At 43.9% G+C, this 16,270-nt stretch overlaps 1 long non-coding RNA gene across 2 annotated transcripts; it reads left to right on the top strand.

Annotated features, from left to right (window-relative positions):
• Nucleotides 1–587: 587 nt before the first annotated feature.
• Nucleotides 588–4,573, top strand: LOC119326153. 2 transcript variants are annotated; one of them, XR_005157824.1, is made up of 5 exons: nucleotides 588–654; nucleotides 787–945; nucleotides 1,056–1,223; nucleotides 2,805–3,761; nucleotides 4,107–4,573. It is a non-coding gene; the product is annotated as an uncharacterized LOC119326153 (long non-coding RNA). The 2 variants fall into 2 exon arrangements; XR_005157823.1 differs by lacking the exon at nucleotides 588–654 and having other exon boundaries at nucleotides 661–945.
• The last annotated feature ends 11,697 nt before the right edge of the window (nucleotides 4,574–16,270 follow it).

Below are 16,270 nucleotides of genomic sequence, written 5' to 3'. Positions count from 1 at the left end.
AGATATATGAAAACTTGTTGTTTCACCAAGCACCGAGAAAGAGAGAGGTCATCACTTCTCTCAACATATGTTCATGATCATGATGTTGTGTAATTAATGGTTCCTTCATTTGTTTACTAGCTAGCTAGCGTCGAGTACGTTCTCTTTGTATGTAGTAGCTACCGTCGACCAAGCACGGAGAAAGAGGTATGGTCTCCTGGGACTTGTCGGTGCGGCGAATGGTGGCGATGAGCCCGCTCGGATGCAAGGCAGGGAGAGAGAGTGTGAGAGGAAAGGGGAGAGTGCGGGGGGGAGAGGGGGTGGTAGGGTTCGAGAGGACAGCGGGGTGGGCTTATCCACTAGGGGGAGTCGCGGGATGGCCGACACCCTAACCCCTAAACCCTCCGAAACCCCTAAACCCCCCCTTCAAAAAAACCCAGCTCATGTCAGGTGTTGACGCGTGGGTGCCTATTGGTCCCGGTTTGTATTACAATCCGGGAGCAAAGGTCCTCCTGCCTGGGCGCCTCGCAGCGGCCACGCAGACACCCTGCTGTCCCGCTTCGTAAGCGAACCTGGACTAAAGTTTTATGGCTTTAGTCCCGACCCTATGCGTTTGGGGATTTGGAATGGGTCAGTTCATGTCAGGACTGCATCAGGCCTACTAGCTGAAATACGGTCCGTGTTACGGCTATGCAACGCCTAGGCGTATTCTGTTCGGCACACCCCCACACCTGTTTGCGGGCCTAGAGAAATTATATATGTCAGCTGCACCAGAAAGTTTGGCCCATGATTTGTCGTTCGAAACAGCACAGGTCAGAGGATCCACATACAGCCGAGCTTACCGTGTGGAGTAGAACAGAGCCACGAGACACCTTTCGTTCCCCATCCCCTTCTATTCCCCACAAGCGAAGGGCGGCGACGGATCTGCTCCGGCGAGATGTCGACGGATGGTGTCGAGCTCAAGGGGTATGAGTAATCTTCTCAGCTGTTCTTCTTCCATCTTCACTTCTGTGCCAAGTCGTCGTCCTGGATTTGGACTTCTTTTTGGCTCATTCGGTATAGATTTGATTCGCCAGGGGCGTTGCCGGGCCGGCGGGCTGCAGTGGTTCCGTCCTACCACTCGAGTCCCAAGATTCTATGAGTGCCGCCATTGCCGGGGGTGGCGCAGACGGCAAAGAACAGCCATGTGGAAATGCATCCTGATATGAGGTGCACTGTGAAGTCACGAGTGGCTGGACACGGAGGTTAGTGAGAAAACAGTGTGGGAATACCGCATCTTCTATGGTATTTACACTTGTTTTAGCAAGTTGCATTTTTAGCTATGGGGGGTACTTTGCTTTCGCTAGTTACCATATAAGGTGATCTGAAGCTGAATCTTTCAGTACACATGGTTTTAGTTTTGAGTTAATTATGGGTGTAAAGATTGTCAGAGTATATGTGATCTGAAGCTGAATGTTGCACTACACATGGTTTTAGTTTTCAGTGAATTCTGGTTGCATAGTTGGTGAGATGGCAGTGCTAATTGGATTCGTTGTAGTATATATAATCTGAAGCTGAATATTTCACCACACATGGTTTAGTTTGCAGTAATTTGTTGGGGGGGGTTGTGCTAATTGGACTTATTGGTTTTAGTTTCAGTGCTAATGGGGTTGTCAGGTCATATGCCTTTTTTGGGACATGACCAAATGTGGGTCGGGTCACTTGAGATTTGATTCAGTATTTAGTATTCTCGGAACATGACCAAAGTGGTATTCAGTACATGGCCAGATTGGATTCGCTTGAAAAAATGGGATTCAAATGAGTTTTAGGTTGGTGTGAATCAGTAGTAGCGTGCTTTTTGATTCATATGGGGATCGCTTTCAGAGTACAACTGATTTTGATTGCACGCATAATCTTGATTCAGTATTACCATATTTGTAGTAAAAATCTGAACAAGCTGGGTGCAGTATCACCAATCTGCGGTGATTGTCCTGGTTTGATTTAATTACCATACAGTTCAATCAAGGATTTCTTAGATGCAAACTGATTGTTTTTTAGGTTGTCATTTTGCCGTGTCAAACCCTTTTCTGTTGGATGCGTGTTCATGCGGCTGGACAAGGAGGTAGTTGGGGATTAAAAATTCTCTCATCCAGCATAGGACACGGTTTAATTTTTGGGATAATGCTAGACGGCCATGGTTTTTAGTCAAAGACGTTTCTTGTTCAAACCAGAAGCATCCCAATTTGCAAAACAGAGCCTCTTTTATGCCTCGAACTGCGAAGCTAACTGAGATTTCCTGGTTGTTTCTTATTAGTATAGTATACCTTTTTTGGGCCTGAATTCTGAACCTTACTGAATTTTTTTGGTTGTGTGTTATCAGTGTAGTAGAATTTTTTGGGCCTGATTTCTTAACCTTTTCCGGATATTGATTTTCTGCAATCAGTGATGCACTCGTGGTCATGCGTATTTGTTAGTCTACATTACTTGATAGATTTAGTTTTTTTTTCTGTATCCACCCGTTAGTTAGTTAACTGAAATTTGTTGGGAGTGGTGCATTATGTTCTTTAACTGCTATATACTGAAGCAGCGGATCGAAACGTTTAAAGACAATCATCTCTTAAGTAATTAAATATGACTTGATGTTATTATTATAGTGTACATTTTTTAGGCCAGAATCACGAATCTGACTGTAATTTACTGGTTTTGTGTTAGTACTATAGAATAGTTTTTTTTCCCTGAATTCTTAACCTAACTGAAATTTATTTGCTGGGGTAAGGATTGGAAAAACACCTATCGAGTGTGAGTGGGGTTTCACTCTGATTTGGTGAACATTTCTTTTTTCGCAGAGTGGAGTTTCAGTGAGAGCTAATCTGCCTATCGAGAGGCGTGCCAATTTGGCGAAAGTAATGTTATATTTGGCGAAGTAATGTTATATGCAGAGTGGAGTAATGTTTACATCGTGGATGATTTTTGTTCAATTTGGCGAAGCTCTGTACAAAGCCGGTGCATATGTGCTGGACGAACTAGAACTGAATATCACACGTATCACACATATCTTCGTTGTTTCGGTCGGTGAGGCTGTATCACACGTCAATTACTTGTGCTTTTCTCCTAGCTATTGTTCATCAGTTTCAGATTTGAACTTATTTGGTGATTTTTATTTTGTTCCATCTATTCCTTTGGTACGGATGATCTATGGCTCGATCGAGATGCATATCACTTTTCTTGTTGACTCCAAAATAGACTGCTCTCCTTTATTTTCTTGTAATTCCCTTCCATCTATTCCTTCTGTACAGATGTGATTTTCTTTTGTTTGCTTGTAATCCCGTTTGTCCGGACTGGATAGGGCTCTCCTCATGTTGTTGCGCAGATCTGAATTTGCCGTGATGTATTTTTGGACAATATAGAGACATTTTTATTCATACCCATGCTTATGTGCCAGACCGGCTTAATTTTTGTGGTTTCTTAGATTCCTCTAACTTGGATAATCGATGGGTTTATTGTTTGCGGGGTTTAAAGCAATCGATGGTTAATCGTACTGGAACTTAATAGTGGATTTGATGTTCTGTTCGTGATGTGCTAATCCAAGGTTGATAGTTATTTCATTCAAGTGGGGTAAAGTTTGAATTCCTACCACTGGTTGCAAAGATCTTCTGTTCCATGGATTTCAGTTTGTTTTGTTGACCCTTTCCCACTACAGTCACAGACTTGAGCAACGTTGATGGTCAAGTGTGCCGTGGCCGCGAGGCTACATCCCTTGCCGGAAACGCTGGTTGGGGAGCTACAAGTGCCTGGACAAGAAGGTATTTCTGATTAAAATGTTCTGATCCAAAAAACCTTTAATTTGTAACATAGTTTGTGTCGGCCTTGTTCTTGGTTAGATTTTGAATACAACCACATTTCACTCCTGAAATCAGTATCATGCAAAATCAAATTCCGTGGCTTCTGTGCCCCTTGTGCAAGAAACATTCTATTGGGTTAGATATTTAGAAAAAATAATATGATGATGCATGGATGAGTTTTCTTTATTCACAAAATGATTTTTACATGTCTGAATGCATTGCCTGATTGGCTTGTTCTTTGTTCACTGCATAACTTACTTCGGAGCATCCTCTAATGAGGCAATTTTTTGTTCTGTTCTTGATCAGAACCATGCTGATATGGTCTGTATCCTGAACCCTGAAGTAGAAGGCGTTTAATCAGATGCATTTTCCTACTGTTGTGATCTTGTAATATTGCCTTGTGGCCAAATCAGCAAAATCCCTGGTTGAAGCTGCGCAAGCTCTGGCTGTTGTTCCCTGTCAGCAATCCATTCGACTCGGGTATATGTTTGTAATTATTGTAATGGATTTGTACCATTTGTGAACCATGTCAAATTGTTAAGGTGGGTGATGGGTATTACAATTATGCATGGTTGCTAGTTCTGTGCGTAGAACTTGATCCGTGTATTAGTCAAAACCAACACATGTTGTGTGTTAGCTTAACAGGAAGAAACTGCAATTGTCAATGAGAGCAAGATGTCGAGAAGGGAGATGGCCCAGTAGTCTAATGGTTTCTGTAACGGAGTGTTTTAATCATCTTCGTCTGGCAAACTATTGTTAATTGCTTTTCCCAACTGTGACCGTCCATTCTTGGTTGGATTGGTCGTTCGATTAAGAAACTGGTTCATGTACTTGGACAGAAGTTTGAGTGGTGCCCCCGCCTAGTGACAGTTGTTGCAGCTACGTGCCAGTGAACTTGACCGCACTGAAAAGTGCAACGCCCTATGCAATGCTGATCAAACTGTGGTGAGCAGGTGAGGTGACATGACAACACGGCTTAAAGTGTACCGGCCTGCGCAAAGATGTTCACACCGGCCCTGTCTCTGTTTCACTTTACGTCCACACTGATGCGGTTTAAATCATTGTTTGGCCTCTAACCGGCTTAATTAAGCTAAGTTATGCAGCCTGCCATGAATCAGTTGGTGTGCCAATGACGACGCTGTAGTATGTCAGATTGTCAGTACACATTTTCTTAGCAAATGAAACATCAACATAAACCATTATTAGGCATGAACGTGGCATGATTTTCCCCTAAAAAAAGGCATGAACGTGGCGCTCCGGCGTGATTAATTGAGAATAATCTGTTTGTTCTATCGCATAAACCATTAGCAGTTTAGCACTAAACATGACGCTAAGCTATTTCGTGCACAACAGATAGAACCCAAGTGCCAAGTTAGTCATGATGCGTTTTAGAGCAAAAAGCATTGTAGCACTTGCTAATCCCGACAGACAGTAGTATTAGCATGAAACAGAATAAAAGTAATCAGTGGAAGGTGGGCTATGGTGAACAAACTTGTGTCTTCCCTGGGCGAAAATGGTCCGCGTCCATACTTGAGCAACCAGTGGGCTCCGTTGGCCAAAAATCCTCCACGGCATGCATGCACAAGGGTGTGTACTGGTCTTCAGCCTGTGGCCGCTGTGCGTACATGTCAGACGAGCAGGAGCCTAGCTGCCTTTTGCATGTGCGTGGGGTCAGACGAGTTCAATACGAGCCAAAAACAAATCAAATACATGACATATACAACGCCAGCACGCATACCCATGCACATGCAGCGGCCGAGATTCCGGCCTGCCTGCAGCGCGGCCACCATTGGCATTTTTCGCTTGCCTCCCCCACTAGGCATAGCAGTAGCGCTTTAGGCAAGACAGCGCTACTGCTATGGAACATAACAGTAGTGTTTTTCATAAACCCACGTTGTGGCTAAGTCTCATCCACTACTTGCAACAAAATTTAGTCCCACCTCGCTTCGCGAACAGAGTTTTTACCATCTTAAATATGTTACTTTCTCAAACTATCAGGAGCAGTCCGTCTTCATGAACTCTATGTGTAGGATTTGTTGATGCAATACGAATCCTTGCCAGTTTAGGAAAACCGGGGAGGATTCATACTGACAATTTAAACTCTACACACAAAGATCATCGATGACCAATGTATTTTTTATGTTTATTGTTACATCCTAGCCTTAGCAGTAGCGCTTTTGTTGTGAACGCGCTACTGCTATGGTTATAACAGTAGCGTGTTTTAGAGAAGAGCGCTACTGATATGTCCTATAGCAGTAGCGCGTTTTCCTGAAAGGCGCTGCTGCTAAATTCATCTTATCTTCCCCAGCGTGCCGGCCGCCCCTCACTCTCCCCTTTGCTCCAATCCGCTCCTTCGCCCTCTCCTCGTCGCCGGCCGCCCGCACCCCCCGTCTGCCGCCCTCTCCGTCGTCGCCGGTCGCCCGCACCCCCCGTCATCCGCCGCCCTCTCCGTCGTCGCCGGACGCCGCTCTCCTCCACCAAGGTATATCCTCCTCTCCTCGCCGCGCTCTCCTCACCTCGCCGCCCTCCTCTCTCCCCTCCTCTCACGGCACCCCCTCCTCTCTCCCCTCCTCCCTCCCTCCCTCATGCATTCTCCATTCAGCCTCCCTCCCTTCCCCCTCCTCTCGCTGGCCGCCCTCTCCTCTCTTCCTCCCTCCTGCCTCCCCTCCCTCCCTCATATGCAACTTGTAGGTTAGGGCTTTTGCTAATTTAGTTTCATTATAAATGTGAAGCTAGTTGTTTTTTGGTACTAAGAGTAGAAATTTTTAGTAGAAATTTTTGCTAATTTAGTAAGTGGTTAATGTAACTAGTTTATTTATAGTAAGTGCTTAATAGAAGTAGTTTATTTATAGTAAGTGCTCAATAGAAGTAGTTTATTTATAGTAAGTGCTTAATAGAAGTAGTTTGAATGCTATGTAGATAAAAACATGTATAATGTAGGACATATCGAGTGCCTTGTATTTGCCAGAACGGGAATACAATGATATTCCAGCAACGGGCATTTTTTCTATGTACGGACGCAAGAGATGATTTAGTTTTGCTTATTGAATGCATGCTAATTTGGATACTATTTTTTTATGATATAGTTTTGCTTATTGAATGCACGTCTGTTTAAACTATGAACATAGGAAATGTCCGACGACGATAGCGAAAAGGATTTCGGTATGCGTGAATACTGCGAAAACGAGCGCGGTCTGTGCGACGGGCCTCACCTAGAAGATGGTAGGCGATTCAGCATCATGTTGGATGAGACCTTCCAAGTGGATACAGTAAGTCATAATGACAAGTCTTTTTTCGTAATTAAGCATGACTTCTGTTTCTTTTGCTTCAACTTATAATTTTAATTTTTTACAATTCTACTAGCATATCCCCTGCCATGCAAGACATTATGTCTTGGATAATATTGATTTTAGTGCTATGGACAGTATGGAGGTAAAGAAAGTTCACATGAGGACCGAGCATGGCTATGATTTTTCCGTAAAATTATACAATGCAGAGAACTACTCCTATTTTGAATGCTCAAATTGAAGAGCACTATGCAAGACATATGCATTTGAGCCTAATATGCGTATCACCTTTGATATTCGTCCCGAAGATGAGTATGAAGGTAATATCGACATCTGGGTCAATGTGCAGACGCCTCCAGTTCTACCTCTACGTGAGTTTCTCAACCATATTTATTAAGTAAATTATATTGTTTATTTCAAAAATAGTTGACAACTAATTTCTATTGACAGCTTATTTCCATTCAAGCAAACATGTCCGGCTCTTGGTAGACAACACCTACTACTGTCCCGGTGCTGAACTAAACTGCGAGGAGATAATTCATTATGTTTCATGGCTTGAGGATCTTGATCTTGTCAGGACAAATTATTCCCTACACTTCGAGATATTAGTACTCGAGACGTGTGCGGCCACTAGTGTGCGGATTGAACTACCGTCACGTCTATGTTGGAAAGACGGTAAGATTTTTACTATTTGTCCTTAGTGCATCTTTTGCATACATTATTTTTAAGACAAACTTCATTGCTAAGTATGTGACTACGATGTTTTTCAACAGGGACTTCCGATGGATGTTGTCCCTCGTTGGATCGAGCCTATAGGTGACATTAGTATTATTAGCTTACGACCAAGATATCCTACAATGCACATGAGTGCATTCTGCATTTCTCGAAGCCAGCAAGTCTTAATAGTCAAAGACTAGAATAAAATTATGAAGGATCACAGAGAAGTACTAGGGGGCAGCGATTAGAAGCGCAACCCACATTTAGAAGACATGTTCATCTACATGCTCCAATATGATGAAGCTGGAGCGCTACACATGTTTTATGCTATTTTACCTAAGAGAGAGCGGTAAAAGTGATTAGCTAGCTAGTGTTGGTGGTAATGACTATGATGATTAAATAGCTAGTGTTGGCGGTGATGAGTACGATGATATAGCTAGTATTGATGGTAATGACTGTGATGATTATTATTAGCTAGTGTTGGTGGTGATGAGATAGCTACAATATAACTATGATGATTTTTATATTAATATGATGATGATTTGTTATTATGATCATGATTATTTATTATATCATTGGTGGAAGGACCGCAGATTAGATTCATGTGGATGGATCAAAAGTGACCAAAAGTTAATTAGTACGACGATCCTACTAATTCAACTTTTGGTCACTTTTAATTCATCCAAATGAATCTAATCCATATGGATGGATCAAAAGTGACCAAAAGTTAAATTGATACTGTATCAAAATTTATATAACCGCGTATAAATACACTAAAAAATGAAAAACAGGATACTAGTAGCGCTTGCTTCGAAGAACGCTACTAATAGTTAGCTTAGCAGTAGCGCTGGCGTCCACACACGCTACCGCTATTCATCTTAGCTGTAGCGCGGCTAATCAGTGCTACTGCTAAGCAATAGCTGTAGTGCCCTATTAGTAGCGTGGGCGTCCACGCTACTGATACGTATTAAACCCGCGCTACTGCTAGGCTTTTCCCCAGTAGTGATACACATAGGGTGCGTTTGGTTCCTTGGCAAAAATCAGTTTTGCCTTGCTAGGCTAGGCTTGCCGTTTGGTAGCGCAAAAATATCCTAGCTTTTGGGGGCAGCTAGCCTGGCTAGGCCAGAAAGTCCTCGCTCCGCGGGGAGAGCCGATTCGGCTCGCCCTCGACGGCAAAGCCGGAACGCGCGAAAAGATCTACGCAGAACTCTCCGGATGGATAAGTCTGCTGCAACAAATCCCTACATCTTCGTTCTCCACTTCGACCTCCTCCTCCATTTTCCCCCCGATTTTTCCTCATCCCCAATGATATCCCCCGAGGTCTTCGTATTCTCCGTCAGCTGCAGAGATAAATCAAGCGAATCCGCCCCAGTTCCCCTTCACGATAGCTGAAGGCGCTCCAGATTTGATAGCGAAAGCCCACATCTGGCCTTGCTCTGGTCTGCGTCCGCCTACCCGCCTTTCCCAGGTCTGTGTCCACCTCCTCTCTTGAATTCTGCTGTGTATGCGTGTGCTTTTTTCTTGGCAATGGATTAGCTGGTTCAGGAATTGATTAGTACTAGAAGCTGCAAATCCTAAGTACTATCTTTCTATACTCCCCGTGGTCTTATCCAAGGTTGGATTCTTGTTGGGTGAGCTGGTTTGGGATTAGATTGGTACAGCTAAGGTGATATGAAACTCTAGTATAAAGCCACTGTGGCGTTGGGGTTGGGGAGGATACTGTTGTTGGGAGGCACCCAGCTCTTGATTTTTATTTTTGGCCGGACTGCAATTGAGTACTAGCTCATAGGAGTGCATGACATGAATTGATTTTACTGAACATGTATGATGCATCTGCACCTGAATCCTTAATTTGCTATGTACTGAATCATGCATACAGAGCTATCTACTTAGCATGCATCTGAACTGTTTCATTACTTCTGCATATGTATTTTCTTAACAAACAGAGCCTCCTCTATTTTTGTCTTGTGCCAGCATCTTATTTTCATTTATATGAACAAAGATTTGACTACAATAGTCCTGGACTGTATATACTAACGACACCGTGTTGTGTGAGTCATTAATATTCGATCTTCTTTGTATTTATAGATTGACGACAGTGCGCAAATTAACAGAAAAATTGCGTTCTTCAGTGCTTTTGTGGTGGCATATTGTTCATTGATCATATATCTAAGCAACTCTAGTCACCCTACAAGATACTCATTGTTAGAGAGAAATAAAGAAAGAATGGCATATCTACGGAAACTGTATTGTGGCGAGGAGAAACACTGCATTGGTGAATTGCGCATGGGAAAATCAGTTTTCTTCAAACTTTGTGATAAATTACGCCGTATGGGTCCACTTGAAGATACATGGCATTGTACTGTAGAGGAGCAAGTTGCCATGTTCCTCTGTACAGTAGGGCATCATAAGAAAAATATCGACATTAGTTTCCATTTCACAAGGTCAGGTGAGACAGTGAGTCATTACTTCAACAGAGTTTTATTTGCAATTGGGAAACTTGGGCCAGAAATGCTTAGGCATCGAACACTTGATACACCATCAAAAATTCAAGGCAACCCACGAGTTGATCCCTATTTTAAGGTATAGTACAATGTCCATCTAGTCACCCATAAATTTTTAAATAACTTCATAGTGCAGTAGGTGTATTACTAATTAATTGTTACTTGGATGTTTAGGATTGTATTGGTGCTATTGATGGTACACATGTTCCATGTAATGTTCCATCTCGGATAGTCGACAGATTTCGTGGCAGGAAACCATTCCCTACCCAAAATGTTCTTGCGGCAGTTGACTTTGATTTATCGTTCACTTATGTTTGTGCGGGCTGGGAGGGTTCGGCACACGATTCAACTGTTTTAAGACATTCTCTTGAGCATCCAAATGGCCTTAGAGTCCCTGAAGGTAGGCCCCTGCATTTGTTACATGTGAACATATAACATACAGAGTGAATGAGTGATTAATTGCTGATATTGTCATGTTAGGTAAATACTATCTTGCGGATGCGGGTTATGCAGCTAGGAAAGGATTCCTACCACCGTTCCGCCAAACTCGATATCATTTGCGTGAATGGAGGGGTAATAATAGACCTCGCACCCAGAATGAGCTTTTGAACTTAAGGCACTCATCCCTTCGTACTACTGTTGAAAGGGCATTTGGAACTTTAAAGAACCATTTCAAAGTTCTGACAACTAGGCCTTATTATCCCTTTCCTTCACAAGTTTGAGTCGTCATAGCATGTTGTATCCTTCACAACTGGATATTACTAAACGGGGGTCCTGATGAACTAGTCTACAGTGAGCAGAACTGGTTTCAGCAATATCCAAGATCAGCTGGCCGTGTCCAACGGGATTTACATGAGGAACAAAGGGAGGTGCTTAGAGATAGGGATGCCATGGCAGCCAATATGTGGAGAAATAGGCATAATGTTAGACATGGTTGATTTTTTTCAAACTTTCTGTATGAATTTGTTGATTCTAAGTTGTATTATCACTTAGAAGAACGACTTGTGTGTTTTCTTTCTTCAACTTGTAACCATGATTTCTTTCCCTTGGTACGAGTGCAATGCGATATGCATCTCACAGGTGTTATTCTGTCTATGAATTATAAAATTTAATTGATGCCACAGGGATATGGCGGGTAACAATGTGGTGTGGCAGCCCCAAGTTGTAGATGAAATGCTACATTACTACAAAGAGAAGATTCAGTCTGACGGAAAACAATTTGTCTTCAAAGAGACACATCATGAGGAGTGTGCAAAACAAATCAATGCAAAGTTTACCACCGCCTTCACACAAAGGCAAGTTTATCACAAGTTCCATAAGCTGCAAGGTCAGTGGAAGATCATACTAGAGGCAAAGAATTTAAGCGGTGCCAATTTTGATGATGTCAACAAGATAATATTATATGATGATACTGAAGTTGTACGGATGAAGAACGTGAGCATTACATCTAAATTTTGTCAAACTATATTTCCATCTTGTATTATGTTTTGTCTTTTATAACTAACATTTTCATGCTTCCTCCTCTCTTCCAGAACAAAGATAAGAGGGCAAAATATATCAATGTGCCTATTGCCAACTTTGATGAGATGGAGTTCATATTTCAGGATAAGCATGCTACCGGAGAGTTCACTGTCCTTGAAACACCCTATGACCGTGTTCATGCTCGTGACAAGGATTTTATTGGTGACACCGAGAAGAGTGCGATTGATATTGAGGTTGACCCTGCAACACAATATGATTCAGATTGTCTTCCTGACGACACCAATAATGAAATCTCATCTTCGAAGCGTCCTAGAGGTGGCAAACGTGATAAAGGTAAGAGGGTGAAGTGTGGGGAGAGTGTAGTTCAAGACATGACGCGGTCTCTGCGTGATATGTCGGATACTATGCGTTTCACACACGTGACCAACCCGAATGAGAATTTATTCAAAATAATTGATGACATGGAAGAATACCCTCTATTCGTCCGACTTTCACTACAGACATCTTTGGCCACCAATGAACAAGTGGCGTCCATGTTGAAGGGGAGGCCGATGGCTGCTATTCAAGAGTTTGTGCGGCGCTGGGTCCGTGATAACTTTCCTGAACACGTTCATGTTCCTCCTGGCGTGTGATTCATTTTACTGTAAAAGTTTAGGATTATTTTGTATGTCTTCCAGCATCGTCTCCTAGAGAAATAATGTCCATGGCTCATGCTAGCATGTAATGATGTCAGAGAGTTTTTCATTCCTGAAAAATAAGCTTGTTAGTCAGATTAATTCTTTATCAGTCAGTGTGTTTACGGAGTGTGTCAGTGTGTTTACAGAGTGTGTTAAATTTACAATCATGAAGTTGCGCTGAATTTTTGCATGGCTATTTACAACTTGATCTGCCTGTAGCCATTTCTCCGTTTCACTGATATTTTTTCAATGATATTGTAGTGATGATGCACTTGTTATAAGCTACTTGTATTTGGATATTGTGAAAACGAGCTACCTTGCCCGCAGCACAACCAAACGACTAGCTGATGGCTGTTGCTAGCAAGGGCAATGAACCAAACGTGCTGCTAAGGCAAAGGTAGCCCAGCCGAGCTAAGCTAGCTAGGCTAGCTCAGCTATGGGCAAGCTGGGCAATACAACCAAACGCTCCCATAAATACTCTTGAGCCTACAAATAAAATAATAAAATATTCCGACAACATTACAGATCAAACTGGATAATGGCCATCACGTACTAAGTATACTAAGCACTCCTTGGCTTATATGAATAAAATATTTCAGCCATGTTGCAATCACATTAGATATTATAGTAGTCCAAATTATAAACATATGTACAAATACCCTTAAGCCTACAAAAAACAATAAAATATTTCGGCAACATCGAAAATCAAACTAGATAATGGCTATCACGTACTAAACATTCCTAGCACTCCTTGGCTTATATGACTAAAATATTTCGGCCACGTAGCAATCACACTAGATAATATAGTAGCTCAAGTTATAAACATACGTACAAATACCCTTGAGCCTACAAAGAAAATAATAAAATATTCCATCAACGTCGCAAATCAAAGTAGATAAGGACCATCACAAACTAAGCATACTTCTTCACTTAAGTAGACCCATGCACACATCACGCCCATGTTTCAGCTTAGCATCTCATTCTTCTTAGGACTTGTCCTAGTTAGCAGCATTGTCGCTCCAAATATCCTGAGTCTAGCTAGAACATGTCCTAAGTGTCCTCTTGTCCCTCAAAATTCATGTTGCAATACTTCAGCAATGTATCCACCGATTCGCTAGGCCTGACGGTGGGCCAGACCAGAAACGCCAAAGCCGCTGGCATTTATATCTCAGGAAGAAACGCCAAAGCTCCTGGCGTTTCCAGCAACACGGACCGGCTCAGTGTTTCCGGATGCCACGTCAGCAAGCAATGCATCCTCGGTCTGACCATGGGCCAGGGCAGCAACACTAGCTAGCTCGGCATTTCTGTGTGGAACAGAAACACCACGGACTATGGCGTTGCTAAAAGGGTCGGATTTTGAAAAAAAAATCGTTTCGAGTTTATTTTGTGCTATAATTTTATGACAAGATCAGAACAATGATTTTGGTCGCAGCCACACCATGACCTAGTAGGCTGCCACCCTACAAGTAGTGATTTGACAGAACAACCAGTTCGCTATGGTATCTTGTGTCCATGTAAGAGCATGGTTAATAGTATAGCGGGCTGCTGGCTATACGATCTTGCCACGTCATCTATATCCAATCTTATAGCCGACAAGTACAATAGTTGTATGTAAACATGTACTATTTTATTATTTCATGGCCCACCTCTCTCTCACACAAAGTGTCTAGAAGCACATGCTACAGCGGGCTGTTAGTTAGTAGCCCTTTTCTCTCCTCTTTCCTCTTCTCTCTCTGCCAATTCATAAAAAATATAATATTTAAAGTCTTAGAACCCGCCTACGTCATCCTATTGTACTTGTTCTAAGCTGCGCACAGACATCATGAATTGACTATACCAGGCCCGAATCTTAACCTTCTTTTTGAATTTTTGAGGGGGGGGGGGGAGTTTCCCCCACCTAACCAACAATGCTCATCGAATTTTTATCGAGGGAAGAAACGTCATAACTCCTAAAGTTTCTAGCAACGCGGACTGGCTTGGCGTTTTCAGCCTGCCACGTCAGCAAGCACCGAGTTCTCGGCTTGACGGTGGGCCAGGTCAGCAACGCGAGCTAGCTCGGCGTTTAGGTGTTGCCCATAAACGCCGCAGGCTATGGCGTATTCGAAAGGGTCAGATTGTGAAAAAAATCATACAGAATTCATTTTGTGACAAACTTTTCTGACAAGCTCAGAATAATCATTTTGGCCCAGGATCTAGTAGTACTGGCCAATAGTCCAAGCCCAATGCTCCATGACACGGAGTCTCCTCTGTTAGAATTATTGTATAGGGATAGGAGGTGTTTAAACTTGTATCTATCTCTTCTTCTCATTATCCCGAGAGACTCCTGTAACGACCTCTCTTCCGGTCGATCTCCTCCTCCTCTCTCGATCTCTCCCTCTGTAATCTCTCTCTCTGTAACTTGTTTACCAAGGCTTTGCCTCAATATATATATGCGGCCCGAGACAAAGGGTTCTACGCTTCCCAAACAATCTTACATGGTAACAGAGCCTCTTCCTCATAGAGATCGCATCTAGCTACCTTCGGCGACCGAGCCATGTCCACCACCTCCGCCTCAATGTCGCCCAGCACCATGGGCGCGATCACCACCACCTCCTCCACCTCCACCTTTGCCTCCTCATCCTCAACCACCAACACTTTCCTCGGATCGCCGCCACAGGAGAAGCTAACGAGAGGGAATTTCCTTCTCTGGAAAGCAATCGTGCTTCCTCAGATCAGGGGTGCCCAGATGGAGCACCACCTTGACGCCACCAGCCCGCCGCCGCCGCCCACCCTCACCATCACCAAGGAGGGAAAAGAGGAGCAAGTCGTCAACGTCGCCCGCACCCTCTGGTATGCTCAGCAACAACAGCTTCAAGGTTTCTTGATGGGTTCTCTTTCCCGCGAGATTCTGTCCCAGGTGGCCACGCTTCAGACGCCGGCCGAGGTGTGGCGCGCCATCAACACCATGTTCGTTGCCTAGAGTCAGGCGCAGGCGATCAACACCCGGATCGAACTTACCAACCTTAAAAAAGGTAATATGTCCATGGCAGAGTACCTGGGCAAGATCAAAACCCTCACAGATGAGGTTGCTTGTACTACTTCGGCGCTCTCCGATCCGGAGATCGTCTCCAAAATCTTGGCTGGCCTCGACATGGAGTATAATCCCGTGGTCTCTGCCTTGGCGGCACGTGTGGAACCGATCACGGTCCCGGAGCTACACAGCCAGCTTCTCAGCTTCGACGCCCGCCTCACACTTCTTCACGGCGGCGACCTTCGGCAGTCTTCTGCGTACTCTGCTTCACGGGGTCGCGGCCGTGGCCATGGTCACCGCGGTGGAGGGCGCGGCCCTGGCGCTCCCTCGGGCGACAGTGCACGCTCTGGTGGCGGCTACAACTACGACGGGGGCTACGGCAACAACCAGAGGGGTGGTGGCTTCAACTCCAACAATGGCCGCCGCACCTCTTCTCCTCGTCCTCGACCCCGGTGCCAGCTATGCAAGAAGGCTGGTCATGAGGTCATCGACTGCTGGCATAGGTACGATGACAACTTTGTCCCTGACCCCAAACTGGTTGCAGCCGCTATGCGCGAGCAAGGCGGGGATGGCGTCTGGTACGTTGATTCCGGAGCTACTGATCACGTCACCAATGAGTTAGAGCAACTTGCCCTTCGCGAGACGTACCACGGCAACGATCAGATCCACACAGCCAGCGGTAAAGGTATGGATATTTGTCACATTGGTCAAGCTTCACTTAGTTCCCCTACACTTCAACGTGATCTTCTTCTTAAGGATGTTCTTCATGTTCCTCAAGCAGACAAAAACCTTG

This window comes from Triticum dicoccoides, chromosome 6B (assembly GCF_002162155.2).
Source record: "Triticum dicoccoides isolate Atlit2015 ecotype Zavitan chromosome 6B, WEW_v2.0, whole genome shotgun sequence".
NCBI lineage: Eukaryota > Viridiplantae > Streptophyta > Magnoliopsida > Poales > Poaceae > Triticum > Triticum dicoccoides.
The sequence above is the reverse complement of the archived record's forward strand: the minus strand, read 5'-3'. Positions and strand labels throughout refer to the sequence as shown.